The sequence below is a fragment of the Triticum dicoccoides genome, chromosome 7B (assembly GCF_002162155.2).
Source record: "Triticum dicoccoides isolate Atlit2015 ecotype Zavitan chromosome 7B, WEW_v2.0, whole genome shotgun sequence".
Lineage (NCBI taxonomy): Eukaryota > Viridiplantae > Streptophyta > Magnoliopsida > Poales > Poaceae > Triticum > Triticum dicoccoides.
In genome coordinates this window covers 202941240-202955457 of record NC_041393.1, presented here as the reverse complement: position 1 = coordinate 202955457, position 14218 = coordinate 202941240, and positions in this window count along the sequence as shown.

The window sequence follows — 14218 nt, the reverse complement described above, 5'->3', positions numbered from 1 at the left end:
CTAGATGCATTGGTGCAAACCATAACATTCTTGCCATGTCATGATCCTGGATCATATTATTGCATTGTGTTGATTGTGTTACCTCTTGTTTGTCGGTGTTTGTTCCCTCTCAGTAGACGTTGTCCCGGCGATGTGATCGATGCCACTGATGAAGAGCTATTACTATCTTCAGAAGTGCCAGCCAAGCAAACCCCCTTTGAGCATTTCGATACAATCCCACTCCGTCGCTCTTGCTCTCTTCTACTGCATTAGGACAGCAACGATTCAACTGTTAGATGTTGCGGTAGTTGAACCCTTTCCTCTGCATGACTTGTCTTTACCATAGTAAATAGTTGAAACCCAGTAGCATGAGCAAGAGTTGTTTAAGCCATGATGTGCCTACTCATCCATGCTTGTTTGTCATGCCTGCTATTGCTTAGAGTTGTGTCAGGTATGATTCATCGGGGACGAATTGGAAGGTTCTGAACATGTCCTACTGTTGAGAGCTAAGTGTGTGAACACGATTTGGTAAAGGTGGCAGTGAGAGGCCATGTTGGAGTACATGGTGGGTTGTCTCATTGAAACCGTCCTCGAGAACTGAGTTCTGTGTTTGTGATCCAAGACAGTTACCACCACACATTGGGTTCCAGTAACTCGACCCTTCTCGGCTTATTAATCACCCCGATCTTTTTCGAGGAGTTGCAACTAGTTTCTGGTGTTTGTAGGTTGTGTTCGTAGTCTACCAAGTGGCACCCGGTCAGGTGGGCTTGGGACAGACTAGGCACTGTGGCCCGGTGTACCAAGTGGCACCCGTTTGGTGGGCTTCGGAACCCTGCACACATCGTTTGGGGCTGTAATGCAAACCCTAGTCGGACTTCCTTGCGGATGGAACCCGAATAGGCGATAAACCTGGACTAGAGACTTGTGTGGTTAGTCAAGTGATGGCCAAAACCCTCGCTAGGCTTCCGCTTGAAGGTTGTCGAGATACATGACGTGTCCATGGCGGTATGTGCGAAGAAGTACACCCCTGTAGGGTTAATATGATCTATTCGAATAGTCGCATCCGCGGATATGGACTACTTGGAACGCTTATATGGTACATAGATAACTTGAAGTGGATTCTCTAAACTGTGCAAGATAAGCATGAGTGCTATAGGGAGATGGGGGCAGATCCATAGTGGTGTATTGATATGGTGAATATATGGACTCGTGTGTGCCACCTCAAAGGAATTCGTAGTACATGATAATCACCGAGTCAAAGCTGGCTTGCTGCAGTTAAACCCCACAACCCCCTTTGTTGATACCGATGCATATGTATCTAGTTCTGATGTAAGTCTTGTTTGGTACATTTGTACTCATGTTTGCTTAATTTATGCTTTGCAGAGGAGACTTCGGTCTCACTAGTCGTTCCACGTGGACTTCGACGATTAGCTTGTTACCTCAGCTACGATGTTGAACCCTAGGAAGGGTCTTGTAGATATTCAGGCTTCTCAGCCTTTTTCATTTGTAGTTGTATGTACTTAGACATGTTATGCTTCCGTTGCTTGTATGCTCTGTATGTTGGGTCATGTGACCCCTGTTTGTAATTAATACTATGTGGATCTTCTGGGCCTTTCTCTATATGAGTTGTTGAGTTATGTTGTGATGCCATGTTGTACAACACATACTTGCATGTTATGCATAGTGTAACGTGTATTGCTATGTGTGGGATCCGACACCTAGTTGTTTATTCTTGGTAGCCTCTCTTATGGGGAAATGTCTCCTAGTGCTTCCACTTAGCCATCATAGCTTGCTACTGCTCCTTAACACATGGGATGTTCGGCATATGTCCTTCTTTGCTCCTGTGTCTGTCCCTATGGGCAAATGTCACGCGATTCTTACAGACATGTGCATTGTTAGGTCATGTATGCCTATCATTGTAAGTTTGTGTGTTGGTGTACAAAAGAATGGGTACTTCTATACCCCTTACTAGTGCACGGGCAGTCGCAGCCACACCTGCGGCAGGGCCTGGCGAGGCGGAGGAAGGCAAAACCAGAAGACTACCAAGACATATACCCGAAACGCAAGGAGTAGAGGGCGAGCTGGACCACCCTCGGCAAGGGCCTTGCCGGGGCATCCTAGACAGCACCAGCAAGCCCATCGCCCTTGGGGCTGAGAGCTCTGACACCATCGACAACATCAAGACCAAGATCTGGAGAGCACATGCCTGATAGCATGCAGCTCCCCATAAAGATTAACGGCCCACAAACCAACATGGGACCAGAAGACGAAGACCCCCGACAAGACCCTTGCCGGGGACGACTCCAAGGCCCCCGGGAAGCCTTGCCGGGGATGATCACTGGGCCGCGCCCGGCAAGGTTTCGCCACCTCACCACCATTCCAGTGCGACGATGGGCATGCCAAGTAAGCAGGCGCCTCCATGGCGACATGCAGATCTTCGTGGAAGCTTACCATTATGCCAACACAGCAGCTAGTTGGCCAGTGTGGCACTACATGCCTCGTCAACCCGGACGCGTGTGGAAGCGAGGAGAAGTGGCGAAGGACAGGATGGCTTCTGTTGCCGTCCCCAGTAAAGCAAGAGGACACGTAGGTGATGCATTAAATGTGTTTGTCCTACGTTGCCGAGCGATAAGCTTGTACAACTGTAGCTTGCCACCTCTTGTGTGCCACTGTGGCAACCCCTTTGCATATAAAAGGAGGCCCAAGGCATACAGAGAGGGGATTCGTACTTTTGGACAAAGCATGCACCATAGCTAGTTTGAAAGCTCAAGAACACACATATAACCAAACAAGCAGGAGTAGGGTATTATGCATCTTTGCGGCCTGAAGCTGGATAAAAATCCCATGTGTGCTAACGGCTCGACCTACTCTTCGTGCAGCTAATCCCTCCACCGAAGGTAGAAGGGATCCTTGTGACCCATAGGTGTTCGGTTTCCCTGACATCTTTGGCGCGCCAGGTAGGGGGCATTAGTTGTGAGAATTTGGTCAGTTAGTTAGTACAGTAGCTTCTTCACCGCCATGGTGCCGAAGAAGAAGACGATCGCAGCGATCGGCCCGTCCGAGACTGCTACACCCGCACCCGCACGGACGGGCGATGTGGCGGGCACCAGTGGTGAAGGAGATCGATATCGTCCACATCATCCAAATGCAAGAAGCCAGACGAGCGGCGTCGTCTGCAGCCGTGACAATGATCCACATAACAATAGAAAGCTAAGTCAACTAAACCTTGAGTAATCCTTCATTTCATAAGATTATCTCCCCCGATGGTTTCAGTCCTCGTATGGAGAACCTACACGCAAAAGGAACCCTGCCGCAATTGGTAACGCCCCTGTTCTGTTTCGAGACTGCTCAACAATTTGGCTACTGCGCTCTACTAAGGATGGTGGGGTACCCTGCCGTAACCAACAGCGCCCCTATTCTGCTTCGAGTCCGCTCGACAACCCAGGTGACTGCGCCAAGAGCGGCAAGGTAACCTGCTGGCATCGATGCCCTCCGCGGGCTGCTTAGGATCTGTCCTTCTAGCGCCTAGGGCAAGGGGTGCGCGTGCCAGTAGGCCTATCCAACTAAGCATAGGGCGCAGAAAATACAAGGATAAGCTAAACAGGGGGATAACATGCAACTAGTTCAAAGCACACCAAAAGTTATATTACATCAAAAGTTGACGCGATTCTAACTTAAGATAATTTGTCTTGGGTACGAACCCACAGCGACAACTAGTGTCACACCCTAGCTAGTTCATGCATTAGAGTGTTGCATCATGTCTATTCTTTCATCAGAAACCTGATATGGGGATGACAGAACCCCCAGCCCCCTCTGAAACCAACTAGGGTTTACTAAAAACTTTTTCAATGAACCTGAAATGCCCTTCTAAAATGCCCATCATTTTTGTCTTGGTTCAGAACCTCTGCCAAAAGTGATGCACATTTTCCTAGGTCATCTTAGGGTCTTTGAATTAAATCATAAATATTTGAATTTGGGCATTTAAAATTATATAAAATATTCAAATGCTCAAATATCTCCAAACTAAAATGTTTCATGTTGGAAATAATCCAACTATGGACCAGGAGTAGTTTGGTGATTTTAGGAGTTGCCTAAGTATTTTTAATAATTCAACAAAGTTGCAGAAGTATTAAAAAACAAAAAACAGGAGAAATAGCAAAAACTTACCTGGCGCCCAGCACCCGGCCCACCTGCCGGCCCAGCCCAGCGCCGCACCAGCAAGCTGCTTGCCGGCCAGGCAGGCAGGCAGGTGCCCGACGGCGGCCGCAGCGTGCGCCACGCAGCTGGCCGTCGCCCTGCTTCACCTCCTCGCCTCGTGGCTGGATGGATGAACTCCGCGTCGCGCCGTGAACCCGCAGGACACCTCCATTCTCCCCCAACTCCTCTCTCTCGCGCTCCCCCGCCATGGCCGACGCCATCGCCGCCACCCCCTCGCCGTAGCCACGCCCTCCGTCAACCCCACGCCGTGCCGCCATGTCCAGAAGCTCCGCCATCCTCCTCTCCTTCGAGCAAGCCGAGCCCCGAGCGCTCGCAAGGCCCGATCCCACCGCATCGACCTCGACCTAACCGCCGTCGCCGGAGATCCCCTTCAACGCCGACGTCGCTCCGGCCCGTCCCCGGCCGCACCACGTGCTTCGTCGAACTCCCCGTGAGCTTAGCCATCTTCCCCTCCCTTCTTTTCTTGCTTTCGAGCTGTGTAGTGACCTCCCGGAGCTCAACCGCACCCACCGCCGCGGAGCTCGTCGCCGACATGCTCCCGGTCACCCTCCGGCCACAAACTGGTGTCCATCATGCTCACCACATCACGTAGCACCTAACCAGCTACTCCCCGCACCTCACCGACCCCTCTAGCGTAAAGTTCGCCTTCGGCCGAACTCCGGTGGCCGCCAAAGTCGTCGCCGACGCCAACTCCGGCCACCCCGACCCCAACGGACTCCACCAAGAGCTGCGGCTCCTCCTCAGCTCCACTCTGATGGCCTCCGCGACTCGTTTGGTTGCCGGAACGGCAAAAACCACTTCCGCCGCCGCGTCGGGCTCGCCGGCGGCTAAACGCCGGTGCAGCCGACCTGGGTTTGACCGCGGGTGGGCCCTGGTTGACTCCGATGAGTCAATGACAGGTGGGGCCCAGCCCTGTTAACTAAATAGGTTTAGTTTTAATTAAACTTTAACTAATCTAATTACCCTGACACCCTGGACCCACAGTCAGGTTTGACCTGGACGTCTCCGTTGACCCTGACGTCATCCTGACGCATGGCTGACGCAATAAATTAATTTCTGGATTTATTCTAATATAGGAAATTCCAGAATATAGTTTAAACTTCAAAAATTCATAACTTTTAATCTGTAACTCCAAATCAGACAAGTTATATATGAAAAATGATCAGAAAAATCCAATCTATCCATCTGTACTATTTTCATGCATGATTAAACAAGTTAACTTGATGTTTAATGCAGAACAAGATAAAACACTTTAAAGGGCCATGTATGAGTTTGAAATTTGAATCTTTGGTTCAAATTGGTTCAAACCCTTCTGGTCTTAGTTGCATTAGCCCAACACACTCATATTGCCATGTTTCATGCATGCATCATATTGTCGCACATTGTTTGGTGATGGTTGTGTATCGGTGTTCTTTGCGGCAGGTTCTGCCTCCGAGGAGTACCGTGATTACCCTAGCGAAGAATCGTATCCGTGCATCGATCCATCAGGCAAGCAACCAACCATTTGATCATATCGATACAATCCCATGTTCTCGCTCTTGCTCTCTTTTACTACATTAAGGCAACGCGTTTCAAACTGCTGTGTGCTACGGTAGTTGAACCCATTTCCTCTGCATGACCTGTCATTGCCACAGTAACTAGATGAAACCCACTAGCATGTGTAGGAGTTGTTTGAGCCATATGTATGTGTTGTTCCTACCTTGCTATGCCTGCTATGCTTAGAGTCGTGTCAGGTCTGGTTCGTCTGGGTGATGGGCTAGAGTGAAATGATTATGTCGGTAATGAGAGTGATGTGGTGAACACGATTTGGTAAAGTTATCGATGAGAGGCCATGTAGGAGTACATGGTGGGTTGTTTCATTGAAGCCGACCTTAAGAACTGAGATCTGTATGTGTGATTTAAGATACAGCTACTACCATGCATTGGGCCCTGAAATATGACCCTGCTCGACTTCTTATTCACCCTAGTTCTCTGTCCAGGAGTTGCAAGTAGTTTCTGGTGTTTGTAGCCTACTGGAGGCCGTGGACAGCGCTGACCGTAGGGGTGGGCTGTGATGCGGTAGGTACGTGGCATGGTGTACCGAATACCCGTTAGGTATCTCGGGAACCCTGTTCACATCGTTTGGGGCTGTGAGCGAAACCTCGGCCGGATCTCCTCATGGATGGAACCCGGATAGGCGATAAACCTGGACTAGAGACTTAGGTGTTTAGGTAGGTCGTGGTCTACACCCACGTCAGCTTTCGCTTGAAGTCTGCCGAGCACATGTCGTGTGCAGACGCTAAGTGGTGGAAACATGTATGAAGAAGTACACCCCTGTAGGGTTAACATGATCTATTCGAATAGCCGCGTCCGCGGTAAAGGACTACTTGGTTGCCTATACGGTTCATAGACAAGTAAATGGAAACTACTAAAAGCCTCAAGATAAGTGTGAGTGCCGAGGATGGCTCTTCCGTAGGAAGACGGAGGTGGATCCTCGGTAGTGTATTGAAGTGGTGAGTAGTGGACTCGTGTGCGCAAAACCGTTTCAAGATGGAGTCTCGTAGGATAGCCTAGCCAAGAGTCAAAGCTGGCTTGCTGCAACAACTCCACCAACCCTTCTTGATAATATGCATGTATGTAGGATCTGATGTAAGTCTTGCTGAGTACCTTTGTGCTCATGTTGCTATAATCTACATTTTTACAGAAGACGCTGCAACCCCTTCTGATGGGTTCTTCGTAGACGTTGACATCAATGAGTAGGCTAAGGCCCAGGTGGTGATCCTGACCTTGTGAAGGACCACGTAGTATAGCTAGGCTTTCCAAGCCTCTTTTATTTTACTAGTTGTCTGTACTCACACAAGTTACTTACGCTGCTGGTTTGTATGACTGAATGACTTGAATGCTGGGTTGTGTGACCCGTACCTATGTGTATGTTATGTATGGCTCTCTGGACCTTAAATAAGGTACTTGTGTCGTAGAGTCATGTTGCGATACCTTGTTGTATTTACACATATCGAGCATATTGTGTGTATGATTGAAATGCTTGGTATGTGTGGGATCTGACTATCTAGTTGTTTATCTTTAGTAGCCTCTCTTACCGGGAAATGTCTCCTAGTGTTACCACTGAGCCATGGTAGCTTGCTACTGCTCTGGAACACTTAGGCTGGCCGGCATGTGTCCTTCTTCGTTCCTGTGTCTGTCCCTTCGGGGAAATGTCACGCATTGAGTACCGGAGTCCTGTTAGCCCGCTACAGCCCGGTTTACCGGAGTCCTGCTAGCCCAGTGCTACAGCTCGGACCCACTTGCTGATGACCGACACGTTCGAAGCTGGGTCATGGATGCCTGTCCCTGTAAGTCTGTGCCACTTTGGGTTTACGACTAGTCATGTCAGCCCGGGCTCCTTATCATATGGATGCTAGCGACACTATCATATACGTGAGCCAAAAGGCGCAAATGGTCCCGAGCAAAGGGTAAGGCGACACCCGTGGGATACCGTGCGTGAGGCCGCAAAGTGATATGAGGTGTTATAGGCTAGATCGATGTGACATCGAGTCGGGGTCCTGACAGCGTTGGTATCAGAGCCGGACTGCCTGTAGGTTCTCCAAGCCAAACTGGTCGATGTTGAGTCTAGAAATTCTTTAGTTATATGTAGGGGAATTGTTTGTGGGTTGGAACGTAAGGCTCTTTTTACTCCTTTATCTTATGACATTCTGATCTGAGTCAGTCTATTCTTCCACCGGGGGTTAAGGAATTAGGATCTTTTCTCTCTATCAGGTTCACGTGTTACTAATCAGTAGTACCTTATAGGTTTGATGGATACAAGCCTAGTTCAGTTCTACTACCACATTATGTTGCTGGGATGGACTCAGAACTTTGATATGATGTTGTTGAGTGTGTATGAAATCCTTTGTCAAATGTCTCAAAATCCTTTTTGAGCATTTACAGCTGTTATGCTGTCGAAATTTTGCTAGAAATTCTAATGCCTTTGCATTATGGTTGTGCTTTCAGATGGCCACTCGCGACCTCAATCAAGTGGTTCGCCTGACTCGATGCCTAGATGTACCCGGCCATACTACCATGTTGGTCAGGGTAATGACTGAGGCTGGATACCGTTGGTATCCTGAGTACACGGTCGAAGAGCAATTTCGAGACTTTAATCAAAGCCAGTATCTCTGCACTGTCAGGATATTTCCATCTTATCCTGGATCCACCGAGCCCCTTCACTGCTCCTATGGACTTGGGGTTACTATTGAGATGGCTGTGCAGGATGCCGCCTATTCTATGATGACCATCATGCGAGTCAGGACTGGCCTATTTCGGGACTCTGATTTCCGGTATATGCCAGCATCACTTCCGGGAGCACAAGGGTATCTCCAGGCTATCTATGCTGACCCCACTCAGGAGGATTCACGGACTCGCACCACTGCTGAGATGCTCGAGGATAAGGACCGTGAAAATCGGGCCTTGAGGCTAGAGCTTTTCAATACCCGTGCTGACCATTGGGCCACGTTGACTCGGTTTGCACTGGCTGTGCAAGCTGGATATTCGGATATGCGCGATCTCTATCCTGTGAGATCTGCTCTACCAGACGTGATGGGTTGGCGTGATGTAGGAGGCATCACCCCACCTCGCGGTCCCCGCAGGCCACCGTCTGTTGGTCCAAGACCTCATCCTAGCCCCTATGGTCCACAAGCTCCGCGAGATCGTCTGTTCTCGGATGATCATGTTGAGCTTCCAGGCTATGGAGGTGACTTCTACGAGGACTACTATGGATCGGTCTGAGTTAGTGGTAGTATCACTAGCTCGTACTAGCTGTGTCGTCTATCGTCCTGCGTGACTCGTGGGATATGACCTAGTTTGTACCGCTTTCCGGAGGTGTAGAAAAATAATGTATAGGAGCTTGGGATGCCTCCGATGTGATGTAATCTTCCTTTCACCGTAATAGTACCTTGTTTGGTCTTGTACTAAACCTTGTATGGTGTGTATGACGATGGAATAAAGAAGCAGTTTCTGTATCTACCATGTCATACGGCTGATCATCTTGCATTCTGAGTTATTCCTTACATTTTGTATCCTATGTCGGAATCTTATCATTCTGACTAAATCATTGTCTTGTTTACCTAGGATGGTCAACACGCGCAATAACCCTGCTCCTCAAGAGCAGGCCGAAGGCAGTGAAGTCAGGAATGCAAATCTGCCTCATCCTCCTTCCCTAGCCGAGGTTATGCTGGAAGCCGAGAGAAACAAGCGGGAGACCAACCGTTTGTTGGAGCGTATTGAACAGAACACAGCACGCCATCAGAGAAATAACTTGGTGTCACTCAGTGATTTCATCAAGTTACATCCACCCACGTTCCACCACTCCGTCGAGCCTCTCGACGCTGATGACTGGCTTCGCAGTATTTCTCACAAACTGCGTTCCGCGCTAGTAGCTGAGGCTGACAAGGTCACCTTTGCTGCATATCATCTTGAAGGCCCCGCCAGTCTATGGTGGGAGAATTATGGAGCTATGTGCCCAGCGGGCCATGTCACTACTTGGGCTGAATTCAGCGAGGCTTTCCGTGAACATCACATTCCGGAGGGTCTCATGGACCGTAAACGTGAGGAATTTTGCAGTTTCACTCAAGGCCGACTCTCTGTGGATGCTTACAGCAGGGAGTTCGGTAACCTCGCACGATATGCAACTGAGGAAGTTTCTACTGATGCCAAGAAGCAAGCAAGGTTCCGTAAGGGACTTAGTCCTGAGCTTCGCCGCGACCTCCGTCTGCATGAGTGCACATCTTTTCAGAAGCTTGTTAACAAGGCCATCAGTGCTGAGACTGGTCAGACTGATTATGACGCAACACGCAAGCATGGCCGTGACGTGGGTTCCTCATCCGGTGCTGGTCCTCAGAAGCGCCGCGTGTGGGTGCCTAACACTGCCCTGCCACCCAGGTTCACACCGAGGCCATCCTTCCAGACGCCTCGCCCCGTTCAACAGTTTGCACCAGCCAAGCCCTATGGTGGTCCAACCAACAATGCTCCTCCACGCGCCAGTTCCTTGACTTGCTTTAAGTGTGGGGAATCTGGCCACTATATGCGCGAGTGTCCCCAGACCAACCCCAACCAACCTGCTAAAGCTGTTGGCCGAGGCAAGCCGACAGGTAAAGTGTTCCACGCCAAGCCGGCCACCGCTACACGTGGCCATGTCAACTGTATCTCTGCCGAAGAAGCTCAAGAGGATCCCAACATCGTTCTCGGTACGCTCCTTGTTAATTGCCACCCGGCATCTGTTCTTTTCGATACAGGAGCATCTCATTCATTTATATCCGAGAGCTATGCTCGTCTGCATAACACCACATTCTGTGAGATGCCCACCTCTATGGTAATTCAAACTCCGGGATCCAAATGGCAAACCTCTAGGGTAAGTCATGGAAATGAAATCCAAGTCGACAGACTTGTTTTCCTTGCATCTTTGATAGCTCTTAAATCTTCAGATATTAATATCATCTTGGGTATGGACTGGATGTCAGCCCATCATGCCAAAATTGATTGCTTCTCTAGGACTGTTCAACTCACCCATCCTTCGGGGAAGATAGTCAATGTCTTGACCCGAATAGCCAAGCGACAGTTATATTCTCTTAACGCCAGCCCTTTGCCAGACCTTGAGGATGTTCCGGTAGTCCGTGACTTTCCGGATGTCTTTCCAGAGGAATTGCCAGGTGTTCCACCTGACAGGGATGTTGAGTTCGTAATAGACCTCATCCCAGGAACCGTCCCGATTGCTAGAAGACCCTATAAGATGGCACCACTAGAACTAGCCGAGCTTAAGAAACAACTCGATGAGTCCTTGAAAAAGGGTTTCATCCGACCTAGTTCATCTCCGTGGGCTTGCCCCGTCCTCTTCGTCAAGAAGAAGGATGGTACGGACCGGATGGTTGTAGATTATCGACTTGTCAATTTGGTCACAATCAAGAACAAATATCCGCTTCCCAGGATCAACGACCTGTATGATCAGCTCACTGGATCCTCAGTCTTCTCCAAAATGGATTTGAGGTTGGGCTACCATCAAATCAAAATCAGGAACAGGGACATTCCTAAAACGGCCTTTGTTACTCGTTATGGCCACTACGAGTACACCGTCATGTCCTTCGGTTTAACCAACGCTCCAGCCACCTTTTCTCGGTTGATGAACTCAATCTTCATGGAGTATTTGGATAAATTCGTCGTGGTTTACCTCGATGATATACTCATCTACTCCAAGAACGAGGAAGAACATGCCGAACATCTAAGGCTAGTGTTGAAGAAACTTCGAGAGCATCGCCTTTATGCCAAATTTTCTAAATTTGAATTTTGGTTGTCAGAAGTGACCTATCTGGGTCATGTAGTATCTGGTAAAGGTATTGCTCTTAACCCTGAGCGAGTTCAAGCCGTCCTTGATTGGACTCCACCTGAATCGGTCAAGCAAGTTCGGAGTTTTCTGGGCTTAGCGAGCTATTGCCGTCGCTTTGTCGAAAATTTCTCCAAAGTTGCAAAACCTCTAACCGAACTCCTCAAGAAAGATAAAAAGTTCGAGTGGACTCCACAATGTGAGCACAGCTTTCAGGAACTGAAAAGACACCTAACCTCTGCTCCCGTACTGGTACCGCCAGACTTCTCTAAGGACTTTGTTATCTACTGCGACGCCTCGCGACAAGGACTAGGTTGCATTCTCATGCAAGATCGACACGTAATTGCTTACGCTTCACGGCAATTGCACCCACATGAGGAGAATTATCCTACTCATGATCTAGAGCTTGCAGCTGTAGTCTATGCACTTAAAACCTGGCGACATTACCTCCTCGGTAATCGTTGCGAAATATTCACTGATCACCAAAGTCTGAAGTACATCTTCACCCAACCAGATTTGAATCTCAGGCAAAGACGTTGGGTCGAGTTGATCACAGATTTCGACTTAGGAATAACTTACACCCCAGGGAAAGCCAACGTCATGGCTGATGCGCTAAGTCGTAAATCTTATTGTAACAACCTGATGTTACAACAAAGTCAACCGCTTCTCCATGAGGAATTTCGGAAGCTTAACCTTCACATTGTTCCTCAAGGATTTCTTTCCACCTTGGTGGCGAAACCTACTCTTACGGATCAAATTATTGCTGCCCAAAAGCGAGATAAGGGAATATCTAAAATCAAGGAGAACATTGCTAGCGGAGGTGCTAGTTGTTTCTCCACAAATGATCATGGTGTTGTGTACTTTGAGAACCGTTTAGTGGTTCCCAAGAACCAGCATCTACGGCAGTTGATCCTTAAGGAGGCTCATGAATCTCCTCTCACCATTCATCCCGGTAGTACCAAGATGTATCAGGACCTACACCAGAGGTTCTGGTGGACTAGGATGAAGAGAGAAATTGCTCACTATATTGCTAATTGCGACGTCTGCCGTCGTGTAAAAGCAGAGCATCAACGGCCTGCTGGCACCCTTCAACCCCTAGCTATTCCTGAATGGAAATGGGATAAAATTGGTATGGATTTCATTACCGGTTTTCCCAGGACCAAGAGAGGGAATAATCCTATCTTCGTCGTTGTCGATCGTCTTTCCAAAGTGGCCCATTTCTTACCTGTTCGTGGGAGTATAACTGCTAGTCAGTTAGCACACCTGTACATCTCCTGAATAGTGTCTCTCCATGGTGTTCCTTTGGAAATTAACTCAGATCGAGGAAGTCTTTTCACCTCTCTATTTTGGGAAAGTTTCCAAAATGCTATGGGAACCCGCCTTTCTTTTAGCACCGCTTTCCGCCCTCAATCGAGTGGTCAGGTAGAACGCGTCAACCAGAACCTAGAAGACATGCTTCGAGCCTCTGTTATCTCATTCGGAATGGATTGGGAGAAATGCCTTCCATTTGCCGAATTTGCTTACAACAACAGCTATCAATCTAGCTTGGGTAAAGCCCCTTTTGAAGTTCTCTATGGACGACGGTGTCGAACACCCCTTAACTGGTCAGAAACCGGGGAAAGACAATTCTTTGGCCCGGATATGATTCAGGAAGCAGAAGAGCAAGTTCGCATCGTTCGTGAAAAGTTGAAAACAGCCCAATCTCGTCAAAAGAGTCAATATGACCGAAAACATAAGGCTATGACTTTCGAGGTTGACGAGAAGGCTTACCTTCGGGTTACTCCTCTGAAGGAACCCATTGTTTCGGTATCAAAGGCAAATTGGCTCCCCGTTACATTGGACCTTTTCGTATTCTCGCTAAACGAGGAGAAGTTGCCTACCAGTTGGAGCTACCTCCGCATCTCTCCAGAGTCCATGATGTCTTCCACGTTTCTCAACTCAGGCGTTGCTTCTCGGATCCTATCCGTGGAGTGGACCACGAAATGCTTGATCTCCAAGATAATCTCACGTATCGAGAGTACCCCATTCGTATCCTTGATCAGGCCGAGCGTACCACTCGACGTCATAATATCAAGTTTCTCAAAGTTCAATGGTCGCACCATTCTGAGGATGAAGCAACTTGGGAAAGGGAGGATCGTCTTCGACTCGAGTATCCCGCCCTCTTTCCGGAGGAACCCAAATCTCGGGACGAGATTCTTTTGAGTGGGGGTGAGTTGTCACACCCTAGCTAGTTCATGCATTAGAGTGTTGCATCATGTCTATTCTTTCATCAGAAACCTGAAATGGGGATGACAGAACCCCCAGCCCCCTCTGAAACCAACTAGGGTTTACTAAAAACTTTTTCAATGAACCTGAAATGCCCTTCTAAAATCCCCATCATTTTTGTCTTGGTTCAGAACCTCTGCCAAAAGTGATGCACATTTTCTGAGGTCATCTTAGGGTCTTTGAATTAAATCATAAATATTTGAATTTGGGCATTTAAAATTATATAAAATATTCAAATGCTCAAATATCTCCAAACTAAAATGTTTCATGTTGGAAATAATCCAACTACGGACCAGGAGTAGTTTGGTGATTTTAGGAGTTGCCTAAGTATTTTTAATAATTCAACAAAGTTGCAGAAGTATTAAAAAAACAGAAAACAGGAGAAATAGCAAAAACTTACCTGGCGCC